Source organism: Oryx dammah, unplaced genomic scaffold, assembly GCF_014754425.2.
Source record: "Oryx dammah isolate SB20612 unplaced genomic scaffold, SCBI_Odam_1.1 HiC_scaffold_1, whole genome shotgun sequence".
NCBI classification, from domain to species: Eukaryota; Metazoa; Chordata; class Mammalia; order Artiodactyla; family Bovidae; genus Oryx; species Oryx dammah.
This window is the reverse complement of record NW_024070185.1, coordinates 74,015,554-74,041,668: the sequence shown is the minus strand read 5'-3', so window position 1 is coordinate 74,041,668 and position 26,115 is coordinate 74,015,554. Positions and strand designations below refer to the sequence as shown.

Here is a 26,115-nt window from a genome sequence, read left to right as displayed (position 1 = left end):
CTTAAAAAATACAAATTTAACTGAAATAAGGTCTAGGGAAAAAGTAACTGTCTTTAGGATTTATTGACAAGCCTAACTTGTTTCCTAGACCAAACCAGTTCTTCCCCCTCTCTTTTTTCAAGTTAATTTACAAATTTCCATTTTAAGATTGGTTTTTGGGTCAGCCTGGCTGGGACTGTTTTACGTAAGAAAATGCATTTTAGAAAATTTGAAAAAAAAAAAAAGTGGTTTATCATTGTTTAACATTTTAGTATAAATCTTTTTTCTTTTTTCCCTAGATAAAGTGTACACTTTGAAAAGAATGAGCTCACACCTTGCATACTTTTTTTTAAATTGAAAAATATAAACTACATGCCAAAGAAGGTATATGAAGTAGGAAAAAACATGGAGTTTTCAAAACCAAAAATAAAATGACCAACCAAGAAATGGAACATTAATGCCACCTTAAACTCCCTTGTGTATTCCATCTCCTAAGTTACCTTTTCCCTGGGGGGTTACCATTACCCTATTATTTTGGTCTTACTATTTTTAAGAATAATTTTTACTTGATATGTATCCATAAATTATATATAGTTTAGTATTGCCCATTTTCAGTCTTGATCTAAATGGGATTGTGTGATTCTCCGGATACTTTACGTGTTTTAGATTCATCCATTTGATTCTCCTCCATCATTTTCAGTAGTATGTTACTCCATTGTAAGGATATGGCACATCTTATTCTATTGTGATGAATGTTGGTCTCATTTCCAAGTTTTTTTTTTTTTTCTGATTACAAATTATTCTCCTTGTGAACATTTGCACCTCACCTCAAAATGAGTAAACTAGTTTGCTGAGATTGTATGACTGATAGTGGAATTTTGGGGTTGTGTGTAGGGTATGTGTAACTTTACCAGGTAATCCCAAATTATTAGCATTGTTTTGGTCACTAAGCTTGACCCTTTGTGACCCCATGTGGCTCCTCTGTCCTTGGGATTTGCCAGGTAGGAATACAGGAGTGAGTTGCCATTTCCTTATCCAGGGGTCTTTCTAACCCGGGGATCGAATCTGGTACATTACAGGTGGATCTTTTGTTTTTTAAGGGGAAATTAAAAAATTTTTTTTAATTTGTTCATTTTTGACTGTGCTTGGTCTTTGTTGCTCTGCACAAGCTTTCTCTAGTTGTGGTGCGTGGGCTTTTCATTGCAGTGGCTTCTCTTGTGGAGCACAGGCTCTAGGGCTTTTGGGTTTTAGTAGTTGTGGCCCTTGGGCTAAGTAGTTGCAGTTACTGGTCTCTGGAACACAGGCTCCAGTAGTTGTGGCACATGGGCCTAGTTGCTCCAGGGCATGTGGAATCTTCCTGGATCAGGGATCAAACCTGTGTCTCCTGCATCTCTTTACCATTGAGCCATCTGGGAAGCCCATAGTGTTATACAGTCATTCTTAACTAGGCTCCTCATTTGAACCACTGTGTGCTAGGCTTAGTCCATGGACTGTAGCCCACCAGACTCCTCTGTCCATGGGATTCTCCAGACAGGAATACTGGAGTGGGTTGCCATACCCTCCTCCAGGGGATCTTCCCAACCCAGGGGTTGAACCCAGGTCTCCGGCATTCCAGGTGGATTCTTTACCATCTGAGCCACCATTTGAACCACAGAACATAGAAAGTTACTATTTCCTCAGTTCTCTTGAGGATGTTACATAGCTAGTCTCATTCTAGATACCTATAGGAAAATATAATTCGTACATACAATGGATATGTTTGACACTGGAATTAAAGACTGAATTGGTGAGAGCACTACATTCTTGCTAACATTTGGTATTGCTTTAATTTTTTGTTTTAGCCAATTCTAGTGGGATGTTTTAGATAGATCTTTTATGAACAACACACAGCTGGATTTTGCTTTGTTACTGCAACCTGCCAACTTCTCTTTTAAAAACTGGAGCATGGAGACCATTCATGTTTATGGTAATTATGAATGTTTCAGGTACATTTCTGCCATATCATCCTGTACTTGTCTTTATTGTTTTTCTTTCCTTTTTGCAGTTTTGATTTTTTTTGTTTGGCTTCCGCCAATTTAAAGACATTTTTCAAATTTATAAAACCTGAAAGTATACTGTATACCTTTGAACTAGAGTTACTACTTAATGTTCACATTGACTTTTTTTCTGTATATACTCCATGCGTTATCTTTTGAGTCTAAATGATTTGAAAGTAAAATGCAAATATATTGACAATTATGCCTAAATGTTTTCTTAGCAAGTGTTTCTTCACAATAAAAACTTCTCATAAATAGCCACAATAACAGCTTTACACCTAGGAAAGGGAATGCTTATTTAAAATATAATGTATAATGTCAACAAAATTTGACATACACATTCAGATTTTCCCAACTGTTCATAAAATATCTTTTATAACCTCCCTATTCAATCAGGGTTTCTGTTTCTTTTTACCCTATTTAGTTATTGTCACTGAAGTATACTACTGAATAGTAATCCATTTCTTAAGTGATTATTTTCTCAATTATTTATCACATGTAACTGGCAGTCAGAAAGTCATCTGATAAGCAAGAGTTAACTATTGCTGTTACTTGTTCAGTCGCTAAGTCCTGTCTGACTCTTTGTGACCCTATGGACTGCAGCACGCAGGATTCTCTGTCCTTCACTGTGTCCCTGAGTTTGCTCAAACTCGTGTCCATTGAGTCAGTGATACCTTAATCCAGCCATCTTATCCTCTGGTGCCCCCTTCTCCTCTTGTTGTCGGTTTTTCCCAGCATCAGGATATTCTCTAATGAGTCAGCTCTGCATCAAGTGGCTAAAGTATTGGAGCTTCAGCATCAGTCCTTTCAGTGAATATTCATTCAGGGTTGATTTCCTTTAGGACTGACTGGTTTGATCTTGCAGCCCAAGGGACTCTCAAGAGTCTTCTCCAGCACCACAGTTCAAAAGCATCAATTCTCTGGTGCTCAGCCTTCTTTATGGTTTAACTTTCATGTCCATACATGACTATTGGAAAAACCATATCTTTGACACTGTTACTTAGTTAAGATAATTCTTGTAAATGTTAAGTAAATTTCACTTTCTTGGACTCTTGGAAGTCTCAAAGTATATCCTGTTACTCCTTTGCCCACCCCAAGTTTTGAAACACTGATTAAAGTTCCCTTTTTAATGTGTGAAAATGAAGCCAAACTATTATATTTATAAAAACTTTTAGACATTATATTCTCATGACAATTCTCTGGAATGTTCAGAATGTAGGTTAATCCAGATTAGGTCTGAATAACAGTTTTTTGATGTTACTGGTATATGCTATTGTACAGGAATTCAGTTGAACAAACATGTACTGCTGCTACTTGTTGGCAGTTGTTAGATTCTAGGGATATAGGTGAGTAATGCACTGTCCGTGTTTTTTTGGTGCTTAATTCCAGTGGGAAGACAGTGCAGTTAGGAATCAGGATGCTGTTGGGAGTGACAGAGAAACACACTGTCAGCTGATTCCAGGTATTGGCCATACTTCCTTGAAGTATTAGGAGTTTGAGCCTTACTTCTCCTGGGTTCTTCCCAAATTCCTGAAGTTACCCTTGTTTCTTTTGTTAAAACATTTTGAATTTCATCATAACGAAGTTTTATTGGAATTTGGTGTTATTTGGGTTACCATATTATTGTATCTTTTGTTTGGCCTTGACTTGGTAGTTTCTCTTAAGAGTTAGTTATTCTTAATGTAAGTTAGTTATTCTTAATGTAAGAGAAAGTTATTCTTAATGTAAGTTAGTAGCTTTCAACATTTTTTTGGTAAGTGTTTTATTGGAACTTATTGGATGTTTCAACATTTCTCCTCCAATGAAGATCTCATTTTATTTTGATGAGAAATTTCCTGTAATATCAGTTACTTAGTGAAATGCTTTTTTGAATTGTTGAAGATCAGATGACCTCTTAAAAAAATTCTTAGCTTAGGTACTTCACCTTATTTAGTACCCTTTTAATTCCTTGTGATTGGGAGTGCTAAGGTAATGGTGGAAAAAATACCCCTGTACAGAACATTCCAGGTAGTGGTAACAGGAATAAAATTCTTGTTAGCTAGAGGAAGCCATTTACTATTTTAATCAAAGAACTTTCAACTTTCTTTTTTTTAAAGGCAGTTTGAGCTGTTTAATTGTTCTAGTGCCTGGAGAATCCCATGGATGGAGGAGCCTGGTGGGCTGCAGTCCATGGGGTCGCTGAGAGTTGAAGACGACTCAGTGACTTCACTTTCACTTTACACTTTCGTGCATTGGAGAAGGAAATGGCAACCCACTCCAGTGTTCTTGCCTGGAGAATCCCAGGGACGGGGGAGCCTGGGGGGCTGCTGTCTATGGGGTCGCACAGAGTCGGACACGACTGAAGCGACTTAGCAGCAGTAGTGATTATCTCACTTTACCAAAAGATCCCAGCTGTAATGGGATGTAGCTGGTATACCCTGAACCAATTTATATACTCTGGTCTAGATATCTGTGGGACAAAGAAATGACCAGGGTCACAAAGGATTTTGTTGCAGTGACTTTTGGCCTGTAGTGATAGTTGTACAGCTTCATAAATACTAAAAATCACTGAGTTTTACACTTAAGAAGGGTGTACCTCAGTAAAATTATTTAAATTGTTTGAATAAATCGACAATATTTTGAAACAGACTTAACAAAGAAAGTGGTCAGTGTACCTTAATCCTATAGTTGCTACCAGTTATGATCTAGTTTAACCATTTGAGTGAGGTACATTATCTTGTGTGGTGTTCCTTACAGACTTGAGAAAGAATAAAATGCTCAAGGTTACTTAATCTAGTAATTTGTGCAACTTCCAAGCCTGTACTCCTAATCATAATACTATACTACTTTATCTATCTGAAATACTTCTGTCAGGAGTACAGCCAAGTGTTAGCTGATAAGTCAAACAATGTCCACATTTGTGGTACGTAAGGCTGGGGTTTTGTAATGGATGGGGAATGAGGAAAGAATATATGCAGGTGGGGCCCTTGAACTCCTGTGCCTAGTTCCTCTAGACCCATTTCACTTTATCTGCTTTATGTGTTAGGATTTAGTCACTGGTTTGGTTGGACTTGGTTTCTGTGGTTTAAAAACAAAGCAACACACTTGCCTTTGCTTGAGTTTTCCAATCTGATTTTACTAGCTGTTCTCATCAGCAGAATGAGTTGGTCTGTAAGCTCTGCCAGTTTAGGTGCGTCCTTTGAGGAAGGTGAGGCACACAGCGCTGAGAAGTGGCTGTTGATAGCACACTAGCACATCCTATGAAGAATGACCGAAGACTGTAAAAATTATGCTTAAGAACTCAAGCTGCTGTTAAGTAGGGGTGTTTAGTATATTGTTAAGAAACAGTAAAATAATCATAGTTATTATGGACATCAAGTAAAGACTAATCGCTGTTTCAAATGGAGATATATTCAGTATGCTGTTGAGAAAATATGTCTTATGGAGGGTTGATGCAAAAAGCAAAATAGGAACTTCCGTAGTGGTCCATTGGCTAAGACTCCATGCTCCCAATTCAGGGGGCCTGGGTTCGATCCCTGGTCAGGAAACTAGATCCCACATGCTGCATCTAAGATCCAGTGCAGCCAAAACAAAACAAAACCAGGTGCAGTTTGTAAGAATGACAAGGCCGATTTGACCAAAGTGTAGGGATCAGAGTGGAATAAAGACCTTGTATTTGTGATGATTGATGGTCTGTGAGCAGAAGTTAATGAAGTTTGTTGTCGTTTAGTTGCTCAGTTGTGTCCTGCGCTTTGTGACCCCATGGACTGTAGCCAGCCATGCTCCTCTGTCCATGGGATTTCCCTGGCGAGAATAGTGGAGTGCTTTGCCATTTCCTTCTCTACGGGTTCTTCCTCTGGGCAGGTGGATTGTTTACTGCTGAGCCACCAGGGAAACCCAAGTGATACTGTTGTTTGATAGAGTTTAGCAGTATTCTGAAAGATTAAACATTTTGATCCACTTTGGCATTAGTTTCATAATTAAGATAGTTCAGACAGGTAAATAGGGGTATGTCATTTCAGTGAAGTAGAGAAGAGGCAATTACTGATACTCTAGTTGATAAAGATGCCTTAGAACTGCTTAGAACCTTAGAGACTTTAAGTATAAACAGTAACCCTTAATCAGGTACCTGTTGTAAGTTGATGGCAGAGAATGTAAAGGAAGGCATAGATTTCAGGCCTTAAATCCCTAAATGGGTATAGGAAGGAGTTCATTAAAAGAATGGCTTAAAGGTTTTGAGCTCTGGAACACTTGGAAAATGCTGTTGGCTGCTTGGAAAATTTCGGAATCTTCAAGTAAGATCGTTTTGGATGAACTCCATTATAGGTGTAACTATCTAATAGGCAGTTACTTGGAGGCTGAATCTCTGGAGAGACATGGTCTTTAGCTTTTGCTTTGAAGTTGAAGGTAATAATTGATGCCAGTAGGGCATAACACTTCTGTGGGAAGGGAGAACATGCTTACGAATTGAACAATATTCTTTCAGAGGTGGGAGAAAGATGTGATGCTGCTGAGGATTTGAGGACAAGAGAGAACTAAGATGGTGTAGTATCTTAGAAACCAAGAGAAAAAGTTATACAATGTGTCACATGCCAGAGATAGGTGAAGAAATGAGGAGAACAAGAGAAATTTGACAGTTACTAGGAGTCAGTGATGGCACCCCACTCCAGTACTCTTGCCTGGAAAGTCCCATGGACGGAGGACCCTGGTGGGCTGCAGTCCATGGGGTCCATAAGAGTCGGACATGACTGAGCGACTTCACTTTCACTTTTCACTTTAATGCATTGAAGGAAATGGCAACCCCCTCCAGTGCTTTTGCCTGGAGAATCCCAGGGACAGGGGAGCCTGGTGGGCTGCCGTCTGTGGGGTCGCACAGAGTCAGACATGACTGAAGCAACTTAGCAGCAGCCAGAGTCAGTGATGACTTGGGGGAATGGTATCTTTCCTTTTGTTGGAGTGTTAAGGTGGTGGAGACGAGATTGAAAGTCAAGGAGATGTTTGGTGAGGAAATGGAGGCAGTGAGTGTATTCTTTTTGAGAAAAGCAGCTTATGTAGTGACTGCTTGCGAGATAGAACATGTAGTTTCTAAGAGGACTGAGAAGGTAATTTTTCTAAGCTGTTGTTTTTGGAAATCTGGATGTAGAGAACAGTTGAACAGGTTTTTGTGCACATTCTTGTGAGAACTAAAAGAATATGGAATATTTTCTCAGCGTAGCTGTTTGAGATTTCCTCACTAAGGAGTTTTCTATTTGGTTTGAATGAAAACTGAGCATGGTACATAAGTGACAGGTGTGTTAACATTTACATGGATTGCATGACTCTGTTTTGGTAGGTACATTCTTCAGGTCACTGATATTTTTTAAAAAGTTGCTTTTGGCATGAGCAAAACAGTAATAAACATGCCGTTAGAATAAAACAAATATGCTTAAAAGAAAAGAAAAAAAAGTCAAGCAGTTCAGGACTGTGTATCCTGAGGTGTATGAGGAAAGTTGAAGAACTGTAAGGAAAAGCTGTGGGTATGAAGTACTTCAAAAATTAGTGTTTATATTTTTGGCTTATGATAGAGCTGTTTTTAAATAGCTTAACAATGAATATACTGAACCTTTTAAATCACTTGTAAAATACTTATGTATTTGTAACAATTGAGTGCCAAATGTTTAAATGATTTGTGAAAAATGAGAGTAACTTGAAATATTTTATTTATTTTCAGTAAGAATTGAAGTTTGTAATTAATATATATTTGTAATATAATATTGTAAATCAACTAAAATTCAATTAAAAAATAAAAAGAACTGAAGATTTGTAAAGTTTGTCTGTTGAGGAAGTATGCTGCTGCTGCTGCTGCTGCTAAGTCGCTTCAGTCGTGTCCGACTCTGTGCGACCCCATAGACAGCAGCCCACCAGGTTCCCCCGTCCCTGGCATTCTCCAGGCAAGAACACTGGAGTGGGTTGCCATTTCCTTCTCCAATGCATGAAAGTGAAAAGTGAAAGGGAAGTCGCTCAGTCGTGTCTGACCCTCAGTGACCCCATGGACTGCAGGCTTCCAGGCTCCTCCATCCACGGGATTTGCTAGGCAGGAGTACTGGAGTGGGGTGCCATTGCCTTCTCTGTTGAGGAAGTATAGTAGGAATTTAATCACTTTGAGCAGTAATATCCAGTTTACTGTATGAGAGTGGTTAGCAGAGATGCTGCTTTGCCCAAAAGCCAAAACAATAAATTAATGTGAGATAATGGGTTAAAGTTCATCCTAAAGGAGATCAATCCTGAGTGTTCATTGGAAGGTGATGCTGAAACTGAAACGACAGTACTTTGGCCACCTCATGCAAAGAGTTGACTCATTGGAAAAGACTCTGATGCTGGGAGGGATTGGAGGCAGGAGGAGAAGGGGACGATAGAGGATGAGATGGCTGGATGGCATCACTGACTCAATGGACATGAGTTTGGGTAAACTCCGGGAGTTGTTAATGGACAGGGAGGCCTGGTGTACTAAGATTCATGGGGTCACAAAGAGTCGAACACAACTGAGCAACTGAACTGAATGGATTAAAACTTTTTAAGTGATTATGGGTTAAACTGGGTAATATTTTGAGTGCTGCTGAATAGGGATATTTCCTGAAGTTCTTTTCACAGCTTGAGGAGTTTGGAGATTTTCCTGTGTTGGGTATTGTTATGGCTTTTCTGTTCTTGAAAATAAGAGGCAAGAATTAAATTGGCATTACAGTTTAAGACAATGTTTTGACCTAGCGTTATCTTTGTAACTGGTTCTGGTCAATATGACTTGACTAAAACAAAGATTTGGTGTATCGAACTTGTATCCCCAAGAATGGTGAGGTAGGTTAGCCTACCCTTTCTCAGTGGGTCTCAGGAAGAGAAAATAACCCAAAGGAAGAAGGTGACTTTTCCTTGCTTATTCTCTTGGCTAGAAAGGCCTTGGGAATGAGCAACTAGTGAGAAGTTCATCTTTCTCCAATGGAGGGTGGTGGCAAAATGGAAGTGAGGGTGTGAAGGCAAAAAATTTACAGAAATATGTCTCAGTCTTCATCACAGACTAAGACTACTGTTGGCATGTCTGTTGTGTTCCAATGGCTCTGAGACTTCACTAGATTCTCTTGAGAGGGTAGGTGGGGATAAATGCAGCTGAATGTGGTTGGGGAAGAGCCAAGTCAAACTAGGATGTGGATAGGCGAATTTGAGATGGGACCATCCAGCTGGCAATTTATTATGACTTTTTAATACCCAGGAAATAGACCTTATTTTTTCTTTTTCTGTGGGTTTTTTTTTTTTTTGGTGCCTGATGTATGTTGATACCAGTGGCTCAGTGGATGCTTACAGGTAGGTAAGGTTGTCTCTTAATCTTTTAGGCTACCATAGAATGACCTGCAGAAAGTGAGGAAACACTTGAGGACTTCTCACAAGAATGTTTAAGGTGGAAAGTGGTTGTCTCACCTCCTTTCCCCCTCAAGACAGTGAAACAATGCAGACGATTCTAAAACAAACAAGGAAACAGCCTGAAAGATCCTGTTGTCTTTGGGTTCAGAAATATTTTTGGAACGTGGCCATGCTGTGCTGCCCAGAAATCATGCAGATGTGTAAATGCTGCCACTTGGAGAAAGAGGCCAAGACAGGAAAGATAATATGATGAATTTATTTAGGAAAGCAAGTTCCTGGGCATGCCCCGGATTTAGAATAGATTCAAACTAATTCCTCACATGGTTAGAATAACTGATGTAGAATCAGAAAAAGTTAAATCATGTTTATTGTTCTGTATTTGCCAAGGAAGAGAAATACTGCATTCATTTTAGGAGGCAATTATATCAGAAAGGCTTGGAGCCAAAAACATGTTGGCACCTAAAGAATTTTCTTTCATATTCTTGTAATATACATGATTTCTCAACTGACTAGGGTAATTGAGGTGCTATAATTATATTGCCACCTAGCTTTTACATAATAGTTTATATGTTAATGTTCTGTGATAAAAGCGTGATGTAGTCATTTCCCATGGATTACAATGATGTAAAACAAATAAAAACAGTGGAAGGCTATTCACTAAACTGTTAACAGTAGTTATTTTGGGGTGGTGGAAGTGTAGGTGGTGGTTTTTTTCCCACTTTTCATTGTTTTTTTTTGGAACTTTGTATAACTGAATGACTATTATGGGGAAAAATAATAAAGTGAAATTATGTTTTTTGTAGTTTTCTCAACCAACAGGATCAACGTTTTCATCTAAGGTTCTTTGAGGGCCGCAATTCTCAAACTTGATTGTGCATCAAGTCTTGTTTAAACATTTCTGATGCACCAGATCTAGGGTGACCTTTGGAATGTGCATTTGTGACAAGTTCTTAGGTAGTGCTGATGCTGCCGGTCTGGATACCACACTTTGTGAAAACCACTGCTCCAAAGTAGTTGGTGTGATATCCTGGGTGCACATTAGAAATCTGCAGAGCTTGTTTTTTTAAAAAAAATTGATGTATGATTTATATATCATAAAATTCATTATTTTAAAGTATGCAGTTCAGTATTTTTAGAATATTCACAAAATTACGCGAGTATCAGTATTTCTAGAACGTTTTCATCACCCCAAAAAGAAGGCCCCCCCCATTCTCATGAGCAGTTTGTCCATTCTTTCCTGATCCCATCCACTAATATGCTTTCTGTCTCTATGGATTTGCCTTTTCTGGACATTACATGTAAATGGAGTAATACAGTATACATATCTGGTCTTTTGTGACTGGCTTCTTTCACGTAACGGTTTCAGTGTTCATCCATGTTGTAGTTTTTATCAGAAATTTGTTCCTTTCAGTACTTGACTAATCATTGCATGGTTATATCACATTTTGTTTATCTGTTCATCATTGGATTGTTTCTACTTTTTGGCTATTATAACTGATGCTCCTTATGGACATTCCATGTATGAATTTTTGACTAAATGTATGTTTTCAGATCTCCTGAGTATGTACCTCGGATTGGAATTGCTTGGTCATATGGTAGCTCTTTGTTTAATTTTTTAAGAACTGCTTGGAGAACTTTTAAAAAACAGTATCGCTGTCTTAACTATTTTGAGCCTGATGTAATAGGACCTGGTTTCATTTTTTAGAAATTGCTCAAGTGATTGTACTACGCAACTAGGGGTGGTGATGGAATGTGATCCACTCACTATTCCAGAGTCTTAAACTTTGTTTATTTGATGATGGGAAATTCCTGATGCTTCTGGAAGTATCACCACTTAAGAGTGGAGATTTAGACATGGTTGGAAAGCCACATTAGGTCATGAGTAAGCTGACAAACCTGGGTTGACTTTCTAGCGTTTTTGCAGAATGGAGTTTTTCTGGGCTCCTGCTTCACTTGTTTCGCCATTCTGTTGGTTCCTTAGGCCCGTAGTGCAACCACAGGATCAGAACGGGGCAGGAGATAATGGCATCGTTATCTAGTAATTGTTTTAAAATTTTGAAGTATAGTAGCTTTACAATGTTGTGTTAATTTCAACATAGTGATTCAGTATCTTTTCAGATAATATTTCATTATAGGTCATTAGAAGATAATGGGTAGATAGTAATTCCTTGTAGCCACAGCCTGTGAGGTAGTTAGAAGGTTTAGAATGTAGGTAGAAAGCAGACTCTAAATGTGTCACTGTTTATGTGGGTGGGCACTAATTCTGGGAGAGCAAGACCAGAGTATATAACATAGGAAGAGGAGCAGAATCTGCTATAAGGTGAGCAAGAAAAAAAATGTGAGTGTCTGTTTAGCAAGAATTATTATGGATTTATGAGAAAGTTGTTAATGTTCTGATAAGTGGATGATTTATAGAAATTCTATTTTAATCTAGTTCCAGTGTTGTTTTTTTTTTTAATTAAAAAAAAACTGAACTTTTTACTAGTCCTTGTCTGTGATGTAGGAACTCTCTACTGAAGGTAACATCCTGGTATTATTTGGGGAGTGCTTGTTTGAATACAATGTAAATAAAAAGTACAGTACTATAATTTGTAGATCTTTTAAAATGCTGTATAGTATAGGGACCCCCTCCAACATCTCCTCCTTTTTAAAAAAGATTTTTATTTTTAAGAATTTTTTTTTTTTCCCCATGCTGTGAGGTGTGTGGGATTTTAGTTCCCCACCAGGGATGGAAATGCAGAGTCTCAACCACTGTACCGTCAGCGCAAAGTCTGAAACCCTCTCCCCTGCCCTTTTTTTTTTTCTTAGAGAAAAGACCTGAAAGGGTTAAGACTGCTAATGAATACCTAAGAGCTTTTCAAGGGATAGGAGGGCAAATCATCATGAGGTGGCTGCTGAACTAAGATCTTAGTTAAAAGCCAGGGTTTAGAGCCAAGAAGTTAGCAATGGAGCAGTGGGACAGATGTGTGGAAGCAGCTATTAGGCAATTAAATACTTTTTCTTGACTGACCTTAGATAACTGCAAAGAGAAATATGACTATGCCAAATACTTCTTGATGTCCCATAATGTTCAGGGGTTCACCAGCACTCATCTTCTCTGTGGGCAGATTATGTGTACAGAATAGCAGATAACATTGTGTGTGACGCCTTGGTGTAGGGGAGTTAACCTTGTCCACCAACTGCTCGAGGCCTGACCCTGCCCTCAGCAGCTGCGGAGAATAAAAAAGTACCCGCTTGGTCAGCTCCTGGCACGCATCACACAAGCAGTTTAGCTGTGTGGAATTGGGTCTCACATTGGAGTTCCTTGGCACTGTAGCTGCCTTACTCTTTCCTGAGTTGAGGTTGTAGACTTCCCCTTGCTAGCTGCTTTGGGCCTTCCAAATTTGTTGAGGTCCTTAATATAAATCAGTGTTATTCTCTGCAGAAATGAAAAGATGAATTTTCTCTGCAGGAAAAGGTTGAGAATAATTTCTCGATAGAAAAAGCAAGAACACATATTGGAAGTTAAGTAAAAATAATAAAACAGATCTGATTAGTAAAACATTACAATAGAGAGCTAAGGGAACCTCTCCGGGTATCTGAAAGGCTGGGAAGTTAGGTGAGATCTGGACCCAGAACCAGATGTTTTGCATCAGAGGCAAGTTATTAAGGTTGCACTGACAGTAGTAACGCTGTCTTCAAGACAAGGAAGCTGACTTGGAATGTGTTGTTTATCTATAATTGATACATATTAACGCATGGCCTGTGGGATCTTAGTTCCCTGACCAGGGATCCAACCTGCACTTGGCAGCCCGCCGCCCCACCACGGTGGAAGCACAGTCGGTTTTTTTTTTTTTTAATTTTATTTTTACTTTATTTTACTTTACAATACTGTATTGGTTTTGCCATACATTGACATGAATCCACCACGGGTGTATACAAGCTCCCAATCCTGAATCCCCCTCCCACCTCCCACCTGGAAGCACAGTCTTAACCACTGGACTGCCAGGGAAATTCCTTTGTGAACATTCTTGATGGAGGCTTGCTTCTGTTCTTAGTAGTTGAGCCCTTAGCTGATTACATAATTCATGTTGTGTGGGTGTATTATCTTCTATTTGGGGGGAAAAAAAGACATTCATTTTGTTGTTTCTGGAATATAATTTTTTCTTGATGCAGTCAGTAGATGAAATACTCTGTGAACCTCCTGGTTTCAGGGTATCTTCCAGTGCTGACACTTTACTGTCTTCAAGCCCTTGGTCTTTCACCAACATCTTCACAGTTCTCGGCAGGTTATCAGCAAGTGTTCTGTAACTCCTCAGGATGACCAAATGTATCCTTGTTTTTCTTTTAGGGTTTATATGGTTTTTAGATAAATTTTTACCCAACTATTTTTTAAAATGTCTTTTTTTATGTCTAATTTTAGTTACCATCTTCTTATGGTGAATTTGTGGTATTGCTTATGTAAACTTTAATAGAAGTACAGGTGGCTGTTAACCATTTTGAGTTCATTCTGAAATTCTGGAACACTTGAAAATGCAGCTGAGATATCTTATCTACAAAAGGTCCTTAAAAAAATAACAGTTAATAAACCATTTTTTAAAAATGACCTATTACAGAGAAAATCTTTGTACTTTAATCAAGTTGGTTTATTCTGTTTTACTTTCTTTATATTGGAAGTAATTTTAGACCATTCTTGGACTTTAGATAATCTAGGAGCTTTATGTGGTATTTTGCTAATTTTGTTTTTAAAGATTGTTTTATGTGGTATTTGCTGGTTTTGTTTTTGTTTACAGATGTAGTAGCATTTCTTATCCCTGTTAAAATCTAAAACATCTTTAATTTACTTTGAATGAGGTGAAGTAAATATGGTTTTTAAAATTTAGTTGTATGGATTGAAATAACTTGGTGCTCCCTGCCACTTGAGAACCTGAGATATGTATGTTTGAGTTTCTACTGCATTATTTTTAGAATCTCTTGCTCTTGTCTGTTTCTATTCTAAGAATTCTCTTGGAACCTGTTCCATGGTAGTAGTCCTTGGGGGTGGAGAGTGATAGAGGGGATGGAACACAAGTGTAAACTGAATTCCTGTGGTCTGGCAACTGGGTGCTTATTGGAGAAGTACTGTCATTTACTACACAGAGCTCTTTTTCCAGAAAAGGAAACAGAATTTCCCCGTGTGAGAGTATGCTGAAGGTGTTGATTTTTATATCTAATTTCCATGCCTTACTCATTTTCATAATTCATTGGTAGTAATTTTTAAGGATGTTGGTAGTGATTTTGGTAACTTAGGCTTTTTACCTTGCTTTAAGAATGCACTGACTCCAGAACCTTTATGTAAAATACAAGAAAATTTGTCTGTTGAATCATATATCCTGTTAACTTGGCTTTTTCTGAGCTGTTTTCTTTTCCCAGAGGATTCCATTATATTTAAATATTGTTGTTTGGAAATAACCATTTTCTCTTTTAATTAAAATTTACTGCTCCAGGTTATTCATAAACTATTGCTACGAAAGACCTTTGGCATAAATATTGCAAATGGTTATTTCCAAACAACAATACTTAAACATAAAGTAAGCAATGTACTTTTCATGTTTTACAAAGCAGTTCTTTTGGTTTAGCTATGGAGCAGAAGCCTAATCACCTATTCATTGTTGAATGTGGATTAAGAATTGATGATTGGAATGGAGATAGAAGATGGTGCTAGTGGTGAAGAACCCTTCTGCCTATGAAGAAGATATAAGAAACTGTGGATTTGATTCTTGGGTAGGGAAGATCCCTTGGAGGAGGGCATGCAATCCACTCCAGTATTCTTGCCTGGAGAATCCCCTGGTCAGAGGAGCCAGCAAGCTACAGTCCATAGCATCACAAAGAGTCGGACACGACTGAAGCGATTTAGCACACACACATGGAGATAGAAAGTCTTAATGTTTATATATTGAGACAGTGAATTAGTAAATTTCTTATAGTTTGAAACATAAGGAGCTTATGGTTAATCTGATTGACAACTGAGAATTTGGATATATTACATCAAAATGTTTGGTTGTTGTAATAGCAAGGCTATTAAGACTAAAAGTCTTTTGTAAATCAAAAAAACTCAGTCTTAATCCATTCAGTTTAGCCTATTTCTGTACTTGCAGATTTTCATCACCAGATGGCACTGCTGTAAGAACAAAGTTTCATTTTGTTATTTTTAATGTACCTAGTTTATTTTCATAAGTAGAGGCACTGAGGGATAAATAGTTAAAGATAAGTGAGAAAAGGATCACATTATTCAATTAAAAAAATAACTGTTCTGAAATCTGTGGATAAACAAAAGATTTTTTAAAAAGGTTTTATCCTTGGAATACCCACTCAGCCAGGCAGATTTTGGTTGGATGCTTAACTTTAGATATTTAGCATAGAATTATGGAGTGAAGAATTACAGGGTATTAATGCTGAAAGTGATTTTAGAAATAAGTAATCTCTTTACTTCAGAAATACTAGCATGTTTCACATTTGTATGATGCCTGATAGTTAAAGTATTTGTATGTATGTTTTCATAGCTGAGAATACTAAACTCAAAGAAAGCTTTTAAGATAATCATGACATAACAACCTTGTTTATATAATACAACCAAAAGAATAAACCCAAACCAACAAAATCTTCAAACTGTTTATCTCAAAAAAGGATGCAAAGTGTGTTATTCGTACTGACAGTGAGAGATTCAAATAGAGAAAAAAGTTTTAAACCATAATAGACACACAGATGTTCTCATTAATTGGTTGTTTGCTATTAGAGTGCAGTAACATGCCTGTAGCTTAAGCATTCCAGTTGACAGAGGACCTATTAAGAAAATCAATAAATGATGTTAGGACACCTAGTTCAGTACAAAGCTTGTGAAACCTTTTTTTAGCTAAAATCGTTTTCAGGGACATAATTTTCCTTGTGATGCCTGAAATGGTATCCTGAGTTATGATGTCTCCTCTCTTTAAATTTAAGATACACAGGTCCAAAAGATAACCAGAAATGCTTGTTTAACATCATTTCATTAACCTGAGATGTGTAAGATTTATAAATAGGGGTACATTGTTTCACATCATGGGAGTGCTTGCTTTGGGGTCTCCATAACTGATTGTTTTAGAAAACAATTCAATTTATGTATTGTTCTTTTTTGGAATCATTGACTCTTATGATTTGGTCTTTCTTAGGTTATTCTTAATTTTTACAGTTGGGATATACGTGTACATATAGTGACTCACTTTGTTGTACAGTATAAACGAGTACAACATTGTAAAGCAATTATTCACCAATAAAAAAAGATACCAGCTTCTATCACATGTCATTTCAACACATTTGTCAAGTGTCTCTTCTGTTGACACCTACAGAGTAGTAAAGGGAGCAAAACAAAATGAGTTTCTGGTCTTGTTTATGATTTAAGTCTGGGAAGGCAAGTTAAATATAGAAGAAATAGAGAATTTATAAGCTGAAATATGAATTGCATGTATATACTTTAGAATTCAGAGGAAAGTAGATAAAAGGCATTAGGAAATAAAATCCTAGTATTCTGTAGGCTGTTTTGGAATATTTTAAATGGACTTTGATACAAACTTAAGGGCGGTTTAGGTTATTTGCTCTAAACTTCTGGTCAACTCTCGCTGGTTTTCCTATTGGATAGTTTTCTTATGCTTCTTGTTTCATAGTATTTCTTTCTTTTTTCTTGGCTGTACTGAGTGGTTTGTGGGATCTTAGTTCCCCTACCGGGGATTGAACCTAGGCCGTCAGCAGTGAAAGCTCAGAGTCCTAACCATGGGACTGCTAGGGCATTTCTCATAGTGTTTCTTCCTTCCCTCCTTTCTCTTTAATTGAAATATAGTTGATTTACAATGTTAGTTTCTGGTGTACAGTAAAGTGATTCAGTTTTACTTATATATATTCTTAATATTTTCTCCATTATGGTTTATTACAGGATATTGAATATAGTTCCCTGTGCTGTACAGTAGGACCTTGTTGTTTATCCATCTTAGTATTTAATAAAATCCAAATACTACTACTTGTCAGATGTATGTTGATAAAAAAATTTCCCAGTTTATGGCTTGTATTTTCACAGGGCCAGCTGCCTTTTTATGAACAGAAGTTTTTAATTTTAGTTATTAATCTTTGGGACTTCTCTGGTGGTTCAGTGGTTAGGACTCCACGTTTCCACTGCACAGGGCATGGGTTTGATCCCTGGCTGGGGAACTAAGATCCGGTATGCCACATGGTGAGGCCCCCCCAAAAAGTTATTAATCGTTGCAATTTTAACACCTTTTGACTCTTAAGAAAATAATTACTCTCATGAGATAAAAATTCCTTTCTTGGGGTTAAAAAAATTAGCCTTATTTTCTTCTGAAATCAATAGTTTTGCTCTCTGTGTGTTCTTAGAGTACCTGTAAAGTAACTTTTATAATGTATGGTTTAGGAAAAGACACTTTAAAACCTAATCTCAACCAGTTCTTTCAGCCTCTTTGAAAGTCCATCTTTTCCTGACCACATGCATCTTGTTGAAAATCATATTTCTGGGCTTTCTCTTCTAATCCATTGCATGGATTGTCTATCCCTGTACCAGTTGTGTACTTTGGTAAATACTGTAGCTTATAATCCTTGATACCTAGATGGTCAGTCTTGTGCCTTGTTGTTTTAAGAAGCATCTTAGCTGTTGACTATTTATTCCCTGTGTCATTTTAGAATCACCTTGTCAGGTCTGAGAACAAAACCCTTGTTAGACTTTTGTTGGAAATTCAGTTGAATCTAGTTGAGGAAGAAGGATCACTTTTACTGAGTGAACCTTTTAAAATAGGAGTTAGAGCACTTTTTTCCAAGGACCAGATAGTAAATATTTTCTGCTTTGCCTGTGTTATAACTTAACTATTCAATACTGCCATTGTAGTGAAAAAGCAGCCATAGACAACTTATGTAGAATTTTTTTGTGTTAGCTGGTATTTAGGTGTAACCCTTGTACGTTTATTTTTATTTTGTATCTAAAATTTTGCTGAACTTACTAATTATAATGTATCTGCAGATTCTTTATATTTATTAAATTATAGTTGGTTTACAGTGTTTCAGGTGTTTACACTTTTCTTTGGGAACTGTGTTTTTTTTATTTTTTAAATTTATTTTTGGCTGTGCTGGGTCATTATTGCTGTACGTGGGTTTTCTCTAGTTCTGCCAAGTGGGGACTACTTTCTAGTTGCTCTGCATGGGTTTCTCTCTTGTGGAACAAGGGCTCTAGGATGAGTGTACTCAATAGTTGTGGCTCCCGGGCTCCAGAGCACCGGTCTCAGTAGTTGTGGCACACAGGCCTCGTTGCTGCATGGCATGTGGGATGTAACTGGATGAGTGATTGAACCCGTGTTCACTATTGAATCTCTGAGGAAGTTCTTGACCAAAAGAATACTAAGGAAATTGTTTCCAACTGGATATTCTTGTTTTACTGCCACCTTTTTGTAGAAATGCTTTGTCACTAAAATGGATTCTTAAAAACTTTTAACATGTTCCCTAAGCATGAAATAATATGACCATTCTACATTATTTTGTCATATATATTGCCACTCTCCATTTTCAGCTTTTTATTTAATTTGATAAAGCTTTTTATGTGTAGTTATTGGAATTGGATTTGTTTCGCTGTTTTCTCTCTTTTTAATATTTATTTACTTATTTGACTGGGTTGGGTCTTACTTGTGGTATGTGGGATCTTTCGTTGTGGTGCACAGACTCTAATTGGAGTGCAAGGGCTTAGTTGCCCTGCAGCAAATGGAATCTTCCTGGACCAGGGATCAAACTGGGGCAGCAGAGAAAGAACTCTGGCTTTTTAAAAAGAGGACCTTGAGAAGGCTGATAATGAGTTTCGAAGCTTCCCTGAATGGACGGATATGATTCCGTGTAAACGAGATAGGTTGGATCAGGAAATAGGTTGGATCAGTTAGGGCATTGTAGTATTCTTTTGCTTGGACATCTCATTCATTGAATCATCTTTTAAGTGGCAGACGGTTAAATCTCAGTTTAAATTTTCAATCTAGTAGGCTTAAACGTTAAAAATTTAAATCAAGTACATTATTATTATTATTTTGTACTTCTCCAGGGAGTGTTTTATTTTTATTTTTTTAAAATTGAAGACTAGTTGATTTAAAATCCTGTGTTTCAGGTGTATGGCAAAGTGATTCAGTTACATATAAATTTTTCCTGATGATATTCCATTACAGGTTACTATAAGATATTGAATATAGTTTCCTGCTCTACAGTAAATCCTTGTTGCTTAGCTGTTTTAGTTACAGTGATGAGTATCTGTTAATTTCAGATTCCTAGTTTATCTTCTCCCAGCTTCCTACTTGGTAACTGTAAGTTTCTGGGTCTGTTTCTGTTTTGTAAAGAGGTTCATTTTTTTTCCTTTTTTTAGATTCTACATATAGATGATGTTGTCTTTGTCTTTGGCCTACTTCATTCAGTATGATCTCTGTGTTACTACAAGGGGCAATATTTTATTCTTTTTTCATGGCTGAGTGATGTTCCATTGAAGCACATAATTTTCTGTGTGCTGCATTTAGGCCAGTTGAGTCAAGCAGATATTTGTAGGCCATAGATGATTAGTCTCTCTCTGGTTCATGCTCCTTAAGTGTGGTTCAGAGGGGAAGATGCATGTGTTTTCCAGTTAATTATATTCACCTGAAACAGCAGACTTGTAAAAAATATTTTAATTTTAATATAGAATCTTTATTTATTTTTGGCCATGCTGGGTCTTCGTTGCTATGCTTGGGCTTTCTCTAGTTGCAGCAAGCAGGGTCTACTTTACAGTTGTAGAGCATGGGCTTCTTGTTGCAGTGGCTTCTCTTGTAGATCATGAGCTCTAGGAGCTTGGGCTTCAGTATTTGAGCCTTGGCAGGCGCAGTTGGTTGTGGCGCTTAGTTGCCTTAAAGCCTGTGGGATCCTCCCGGACCAGGGATCCAACCAACCATTGGACCATCAGGGAAGTCCTGCAGCAGACTATTTTAACACTACAATTAGTTGATTGAGTTTATACCATGTCAGCAGATCTTGAAAACAATAGTTTCTTCAGAAAGAACATAGGTAGTATGTTGATTAAATACCATGTGTAAGTTTATTGAGGGTCAGCATTTTCTCCTAATAGTTTCTTTGGGAACAAGCAGGTACCTTTTGTTCTTAAGGAAGCATAGAGCCTGTTAAAACAGCGTGTGAATTATAGGATTTTGTTTAATGACTGAATTAGCAGTTATAGTCTGCATTTTTCCTGGAAAGGAATACCCTTAAGCTTTAAATACATTTTAGAGCTCTACTAAATTCTTAAAGCAGAGTTTTAGCCTGGACACCCATCAGCATTGAGCAGGTGGAGTGAGTTGTTCCTGGATGGGTTTTAACAGGAGAGGGAACGAAGATGAGATGTAATTCTCTTGAAATTTCAGGCAGAACTTTCTGTGGATATGCCTTTTTCTGAGGGGAGGGGCCATAGTTTTTATCAGTTGTCTAAGTGCTTAATGACCCAAAAGATTGAGTCACCATATTATAGTAGAGTGAAACACATGTTTAATGACAGACATGAAAGTATTATTTTTACCTTTAATGAGGTTGTGAATCTGGCATCTGAGATTGTAATAAACTGGAGAGAGAATATTCTTTAGGAAGGGATGTTTTCAAATATGTATTGAAACTTAAAGTATATGAGAAAGGCACCAGAGTTAGCAGCTCTTCACCTAGTGACATCATGTATGACTTAAGTGGACTCTTGTTTAAAGTTCAAGTTCTTTTTATTTTGTGGGATGTTTCAGCAAAGGATCTATTCACCTTAACTCACTTCTACTTTAATTACTGAGTTGAGGTGTGACATTCTAATTACTTTCATGGTAACATGTGGATCATCAGTATCATTTTTTAATTCTTTTTTATGACTTCTTTTGCCTTCCTCTCTTTCGTAGTGGTTAAAACCTTTGCCATTTTCTTTTGTTTCTCCTCCCCCCACTCATCTAGTATGCATTCTCTGCAGGTGTTTTGTCTCTTTTACTAAAAAAGTAAAGATTGATAAAACCAGCTCTGTTGACTGTCTTTCCTAATCTTCGAATCTTCTTCCTAATCTTCAAATCTTTGAACCTTCTTCCTAATCTTCAAATCTTTGAATCTTCCTAACCTTCGAATCTGTTGCACCTGCCCTTTTATTCATTCTGTTGGCTTGTGGAGAGGGCACCCTCTTCTTGTCCAAGGGAGTCTTTTCCCTTTATTGCTATTTCAGTTTAATGCCTCTCAGTTATCTCCTCTTTGGCTTATAGATAGGCCTCTTTTATTCAGTAAATATGTATTTGGAAGAGTGACGGGATGGATGTAATCACTGTCCTCATGGTGCTTACAGTGTATTAGAATTGCTCAGTGTACCTCATCCTTACAAAATTCTACTTTGTTCTGTATCTCCTTCTGGTTACTACTTCTTGCAAGTATGATTAGTTTACTGTCCCTCTCCCTCGTTTATCTTGGCTTTTTCCACTCCAGGGTTTCTAAGCTCTGTTGGCAGTGGTCACTAGTGACCTCCTAGTTGCAGAGTTCCAGTGGACCTTTGATTCACGCAGTGATTTTTTAAATTCTTGAAAATATTAAAGGGTTTACTTTGTTATTTTAAATGTTCATGTTGTTTGCTATTTTTCTGAGCGTATATGACTCAGGAAAAGTTAGGGAGATGGTGCTAAGGTGGGCTGCAGATTACGGTGTCTCTAGCCACAGGTCTTGTTTGTTGGAGACTGCAGTGTCTACAGTTGGGTGTTATGTAGCTTGTTTACATAAATAAGAGTTCTGTCACCTCCATCCTTGATGTTGGGCTACTGTTTTGCTAGTATAGGTTATGAAGGCAAGAGTTACTGGTTTGATTTGTATGCTCTGTACCCTAGGAGATAAGCAGTTGGAGCTCACTGTGTTGCATCTCATTGGTCTGTAGAACCTTTTCAAGTTTTATTTCTGATTCTTAAAATGGGGATTATGCCAAATTCTATAGTGTTGAGGATTACAGTGAGTAATTTAAATAAAACATTTAGCTTGTTGTTCAGCATGTAATAAGTTTAAATAAAAAGTTGCTGTCACTATATAAACATTACAGTTGAGCCATATTACTTTTTATGGGGAACAGTAATTGGTTTTTTTCTCTCACTGTTGTTTATGTTTCTGTGTACCCACCACTGATTATACTTTATCATATATACAAATTCACTTCTTAAGATGGTCAAAAACATTTTCTTGGAGGCATCTCTTTGGTATCCCTCTATATTCCTGCTCTGATTAGATCTGATTGCTCTGTAGGCCTCCTGTAGTCAAGATGTCATCTAGATAATTTTTCACTGTCATCTGAGGGAGCCACCTCTCCTGTCTCCTGTGTTAGACCTCCTTCTTATCCCCTAGTTTTTGGCAATCACTGATCTCCTTTCTCTAATTTTGTCTTTGTCTTTTCTAAAATGTCATAAAAATGGAATCATACAGTATGCAGCTTTTTAAATCTGGCTGCTTTCATTTAGTATAATGTGTTTGAGATTCATTCATGTTCAACAGTTGGTTCCTTTTTATTGCTAATTAATAGCTGTATAGATATGCTACACATACTCACTCTTTGAAGCACATTTGGCATATTTCTAATTTGGGGGACGGTGAATAAAGGTACTGTGACTTTTCAGATTATTTTTGAGAAAAGTGGCCTGTGGCCATCCCGAGTTACAAGGGAGGCTGAGAAATTGAATATTTAGCTTTTCACCCTCTTTGCAAGAGGACTGCAAGAGAAAAAATATGTTGTAAAGGGATTTCGGTAGGTAATTCATGGTGTCAGTTGCAAATGGCCTTTTCTTAGTATGCTGTTTCAGAGGTTTTGTTTGTTCCAGGAGCTTCCTGAGTATGAGGTCCACAACCTGTTTCTGTCTTCACATTGATTGGAATATTTGCCGAGTATAGGATTCTAGATCAGAAATTGTGCTCTTAAGGCACTGTTACACTGTTTTTTAAATTGGGGTAAAGTATACAGAATTTACCATTTTAACCATTTTTTAAGTGTACATTTTGTACACTTTATGTTAAGTACATTCACATGGTATTGTGGCCATCCATCTTCACAACTTTTTACGTTTCTTCCTCAACAAAAATTCCATACCCATTAAACAATAGCTCCCCATTTCCCCAAGCTCCCAACCTCTGGTAACTATTATTCACCTTTGCTTGTGAATTGGACTACTCCAAGTAACTCATGTAAGTAGAGTCATAGGATAGTTGTCCTTTCGTGGCTGACTAATTTTGCTTAGCATAATGTCCTCAAGGTTCATTCATGTTTGTTGCATGTGTCAGAAATTCCTCCCTTTTTAAGGCCAAATAATATTCCATTTTATGTTTATATTCCTTGTGTACTTAATATTTTATCTGTAGATAGAAACCTGGGTTGCTTCTACTTCTGAGCTGTTGTTAGCTGTTTTTAGCTATGAACATGGGTGTACAAATATCTCTTTGAGACCCTGCTTTTAATTTCTTTGGTTTATACTCAGAAGTAAATTACTGAATGGGATGGTTTTATAGGAACATGATACTGTTTTCCATAGCGACTGCATCATTTTATATTCTTAACAGTGGTATTCAGGATTCCAATTTTTCTGCATCTTCTCTAAAACTTATATTCTGTTTAAATATATTTTTTTTATCATAGTAGCCATGCTATTCAGTGTGAAGTGGTGTTTTATTGTTGTAATTGTGTTTTGATGGCATATTGAATTATGTGCCTGGCACTTGCTATTGAGTAAGTGTTGAGTAAATAAAGGAAAATTACAGTTGTTTTTGTCTCACTGGAAGATTTGTTATTTATAAGTGGTTTTTGCCTTAAGGTATAGCTTGTCCTAGACATCACATTTTGAATTAGATTATTGGCAGTAAAGTCTCCGCTGGACATAATATTGCCTTTGGGTTCAGATACCAACTGCAAATGGAAAGAGGCAGCTAAAACTACATATGTTAATAGTAGTAACTATATACACTTGTCCCTTGGCATCTTGCACAGGATTGGTTCTAGGACCTCCCTCAGATACCAGAATTTTGTGCATGCTTATCTCCCTTATAGAAATAGCATAATTGGGACTTCTCTGGTGGTCTAGTGTTTGACTGTATGCTTTCACTGCAGAGGACATGGGTTTGATCCCTGGTCAGGGAACTAAGATCCCCCATGCCAAAAAAACAAAAAGGCAAATAATATTTCTTGAATATAACCTACACGCATCCTGCTGTATACTTTAAGTCATCTCTGGATTACTTATAATACCTGCTGCTGCTAAGTCGCTTCAGGCGTGTCCGACTCTGTGCGACCCCATAGACGGCAGCCCTCCAGGCTCCCCCGTCCCTGGGATTCTCCAGGCAAGAACACTGGAGTGGGTTGCCATTTCCTTCTCCAATGCATGAAAGTGAAAGTGAAGTTGCTCAGTCGTGTCGACTCTTAGCAATCCCATGGACTGCAGCCCACCAGGCTCCTCCGTCCATGGGATTTTCCAGGCAAGAGGACTGGAGTGGGGTGCCATTGCCTTCTCCTAGTACAATGTAAATGCTATGTAAATAGTTGCCATAGTGTGGCAAACTTGAAGTTTTGCTTTTTGGATCTTCCTGAAAAAAATGTTTTTCTAATATTTTCTATTTGTGGTTGGTTGAATCTGTGGATGCAGAGGGCTAACTATATAGTGGTAAACTAATTGCTGGTTAAAATGGAGATATTTTATATTTTTGTTTAGAATTGCTATAATCACCATTGAGAATAGTGTTTGCTGTGGGTTTGTTGTATATGGCTTTACTATGCTGAGGTATGTTCCTTCTGCGTCTACTTTCTAGGGAGCTTTTATCTTAAACAAATGTTGTATTTTGTAAAAAGCTTTCTCTGAATCTATTGAGATGATCATATAGCTTTTATCTTTCAATTTGCTAATATGGTGTATCACATTGATTTGTTATGTTGAAGAATCCTTGCATCCCTGGGATAAAGCCCACTTGATCGTGATGTGTGACCTTTTTAATGTGTTGTATTCCGTTTGCTAGAATTTTGTTGAGGATTTTTGCATCTATGTTTATCAGTGATACTGTCCTGTAATTTTTTTTTGTGGCATTTTTGTCTGGGTTTTAGTATCAGAGTGATGGTGGTTTCATAGAATGAGTTTGGGAGTTTTCCTCCTGCAATTCTCTGGAAGAATTTGAGCAGGATAGGTATTAGCTGTTCTCTAAACTTTTGATAGAATTCGCCTGTGAAGCCATTGGCCCTGGGCTTTTGTTTGTTGGAAGACTTTTGATTACAGTTTTGATTTCCATGCTTGTGATTGGTTTATTCATATTTTCTATTTCTTCCTGGTTCAGTTTTGAAAGATTATATTATTCTAAGAATTTGTCTAATGAGATTAACCTGGAGCCTATTACATAGAGTGAAGTAAGTCAGAAAGAAAAACATATATGTATATTAATGTATATAAATGGAACCTAGAAAGGTGATACTGGTGCTCCCATTTGCAGGGCAGCAGTGGAGAGGCAGACATAGAGAATGGACTTACAGATATGGAGGTGGGGGAGGGGAGGAGAGAAAGGAGACAATGGGATGAATGGAGAGAGTGGCATGGAAACATATACACTATCATATATAAAATAGATAGCCAGTAGGAATTTGCTGTATGGCTCAGGGAACTCAAACCAGTATTTTATAACAACCTAGAAGGGTGAGATTGGATAGGAGGTGGGAGGGAGTTTCAAGAGG

The 26,115-nt window shown here is 37.5% G+C and overlaps 1 protein-coding gene across 3 annotated transcripts in view; it reads left to right on the top strand.

Annotated features, from left to right (window-relative positions):
* The window catches only part of LOC120866311 (ubiquitin-associated protein 2), a 112,316-nt gene that overhangs the window by 5,569 nt on the left and 80,632 nt on the right, over window positions 1-26,115 (top strand). The window lies entirely within an intron of this gene.